This window comes from Rhagoletis pomonella, unplaced genomic scaffold, assembly GCF_013731165.1.
Source record: "Rhagoletis pomonella isolate Grant_MI unplaced genomic scaffold, Rhpom_1.0 Rhpom_scaffold_00012, whole genome shotgun sequence".
In the NCBI taxonomy this organism is placed as follows: Eukaryota; Metazoa; Arthropoda; class Insecta; order Diptera; family Tephritidae; genus Rhagoletis; species Rhagoletis pomonella.
The window spans coordinates 9,331,408-9,334,621 of record NW_023458566.1 but is presented as its reverse complement, the minus strand read 5'-3'; the positions used below and the strand labels follow the sequence as shown (position 1 = coordinate 9,334,621).

At 35.1% G+C, this 3,214-nt stretch overlaps 2 protein-coding genes across 4 annotated transcripts in view; both read left to right on the top strand.

Moving 5' to 3' along the window:
- LOC118747822 (calcium homeostasis endoplasmic reticulum protein) overlaps positions 1 to 3,214 on the top strand; it is a 43,249-nt gene that overhangs the window by 774 nt on the left and 39,261 nt on the right. The gene's annotated exons all lie outside the window — the stretch shown is intronic.
- Positions 1 to 3,214, top strand: part of LOC118747821 (protein melted) — a 38,636-nt gene that overhangs the window by 22,149 nt on the left and 13,273 nt on the right. The gene's annotated exons all lie outside the window — the stretch shown is intronic.

Below are 3,214 nucleotides of genomic sequence, written 5' to 3'. Positions count from 1 at the left end.
ATACCTTCAGATTTATGTATTATTTTAGGGAGTATTTTTTTTTTTTTTAACACAAAACCTAAATATTACAAAAGTACCGCAAGAAATGTTAAACTCCGACGGCACGATTGCCACCGCAATTGCCGCTCTCTTATCGAAAACTGAATGTACGACAGGCTGGGCTTTAACTTTGGTGGCGGCTAACCATAAAGCTTCTCGAATCAACTCAGCAATTACTGCAAATATGTACTCTCGTACAATGAAATTGGTTCAAAAGGAAATGAAAAGCCTCACTCTCTAGTCGGAGTCAAAGACAAGACCAGCATATATGTATGTATGCATACATACATACAATGCAGGTATATACATATATTTGTACATTAGGGGCATCATCAAAAAAAGTTTCGGGTTTTCCACCGCAGTTACAAAATGTATTATTTTTTAAGGCTTCCGCAAAAATATATCGGAAAAATCGGACAATAAATACGGTTTCTCCAAATATCTCGACTCCTGTGCCACCTAGCGGATTAATTCATCTTCCAAATTGCATTGTCATCGAGTTCTGAGTTAATTTTGAAATTACAAGTCTCTAGCTTATCGGGAAGTTCGTTAAAGATTGATTTTAAGACATGACCCAAACAAACATACTTACATGCATACATACATACATATGTACATACATTCAAAGCAAGTTAAATAAAAGTTTGTAAAAATATTAAGATTTACGTGAGTTAGGCCGATTTGAAAATATCTTAAAAAACTCATTATTTCGATTCCGTTGATAAATAGTTAAACATTTTTATGCTGACCTTTTAGGATTTACTTTATCATCTAGGGTGATTTTTTGGGAAAAATATTTAAAAAAAAAATTATTTATAAAAAAACTCGATTTTTGAAGATATTTTCAAATGGGTTCAGCTCACGCAAATATTAATATTTTGCCGAAATATTTTGGAAGAAGTCTTAAAATATAATAAATTTTATAATTCCGATGGAAAATAATACTGATTTTTTTTTATGGAGAGTAATGCACCCTAATGTACACCTAAATACGTATTATGTATGTATGCATGTACATGGCATGGATTCATGCGTATGTGTGACTATTCAAGTTGGATAGGGCGAAGATCCAAAAATGTCTCTTTAAATTCAAATTTGAATTATGCTGCATTTACATGAGGCGATTTTCTATACAACATCAACATTGCTCAAGAAAAATCAAGAAATGGTGATTCGAAAATCGCTTGCCTCAATGTAGACAGCAAGTCAACTTTTGGCTTTTGAAGAGTAAAAACATTCCAGAGTTAATTAAAGGGTCCAGTAATTTAAAAGGAATGTAATCAGAACAAATTACCGATTGACAACGTATGTATTTGTAATAAAATAACAAATACGATGTAGTAAACTTTTGCTTTGGCACAATTATTTTTCTACTTTAACTAAATTTTACTTCACAACCACCTGGCACCTTCTTCGTAATATTTGCAAGCTAAAACCTTCTTAAACCTCTTTCGTCTGACTCCCATATGGTGATACCTGTCTATTTAAATTATCTAATTCCTTTAATTCAAATGGATTTTGAATTTTTAACCAGGTGGCAACCCTCTACATGTAGTTAAGAAATAAACCCTTTTCATATACATTTCGATTGATACCCATCTCTTAACAATTCATGTAACTTATTGAAAAATTTTAATTTAATTTTTTTACAGATGGCAACTCTTAAAAAAAATAAACCCCTATTGTCTACAGGTCAAGCTTTTTAATATGAAACTTCACTTTTGAAAATAGAACGAATCGTGGAGATGACGGCACTGACAAGAAATGAAAAAATTATTTTATGCATTACCAAAAAACGCATTACTTCAAAAAGTGCAAAAAATTAGCAAGTTTTTATTCCTTATTTCGAAAGCTAAAAAACCGTATTATTTAACAAAATAATAAAAAGTAACATATTTTAACATGTATTCTTTATTCATTCCATTAAAATTTACCATTTTTTGAAATTTTGTTTAAAGAAATTGTTTTTCTGGAAAACCGAAGGGACACCCTGTGTTTACTTTTATTCCAAAGTTTTTAATCCTGTAGGAAAGGACCAAAGTGTTTACTAAAATTCGCTAAAGGTCCGGGAATGTTCTCCAACATTGCGTGAGTGCACTGATTCATGGGTGGTAAACGTATTGTAGAAACACTACGGCCGTTATCTTCGTCTACCTGAGAACTCTTATGATCAGCCAGCATAACTTAACTCAACCTACATTGCAGTCGATCCTGTATCGGATGTAGTGCCCACCTCATTCGTTGGGTCAAGTAGTGCAAGTCACAGTCCTCAGAATAGACCGCAGTTCATAGACTAATGGCTTAAGGTCCGATCTAGAATACATGATGGTCAGTCGTCAGTGGAAAATTTTGTTTGGAACTTTGGTTTCCTAGACAGGTTTGAGTTGAGTTCAGTTGGAGCGGAGTTTTGTTGAAATGTCAAGGGTTTACTTTCGAATATTGATGCCTATTTAAAATTTGACTGTCAGTTAGTTAAAACTTTACCAACTGTACAAACTTTATCCGTTAACCAAGCTTTATAGTGTATCTGTGTCGAAGACTTAGAACATAAACTACTCTAGAAAGTGTAAAACTGGCCACGTCAGCTATCGGTAGACCCCGGAACCCTGTTATTTCGACGGAGCCGAACCAGAGGGAGCGGCTTTCAGAGGCCTGGTGAAGAGGTGGTTGGTATCATGCGGAGTATGTGATATGTATGTACATACTCGTATGTCGACGTCGAGTATAGAAAAGTAAGAGTTAATCCTTCTACACAATCTCAGCCTTAGTTCCATTTTAGTTACTGTTCGGATCTTCTCTATGGTAGCAACCGGGCAGAAATGCCTTGCTTATACCCTAATACGAAGCATTCGCTATGTTCGTAGTATTCCGCCGCCATCACAAGACATCCCGCTGAGTCTTTAATTCGGTGGTCTGACCACGCTATGGCTTTGTCCACTGCGCTCTACTAGTCAGTGGTGGTGGCCAAACTAGCGAAGGATAGTTTAAAGCTGAACTTCTTTGTTGCCAACATAGTTTCTTTGCCAGCTATCGAAGGCAACCCCTAAAAATGTTTGGGTTATTAATTTCCGGCTTTGGTGTGCCGTTTGGTGGTAAGCTGTCGATTTTGTTAATGGAATCAGTCAAAGTCCTTTCAGTGGTTGAGGAATATTCGAGGTTTAAGTAGAAGTTAAAT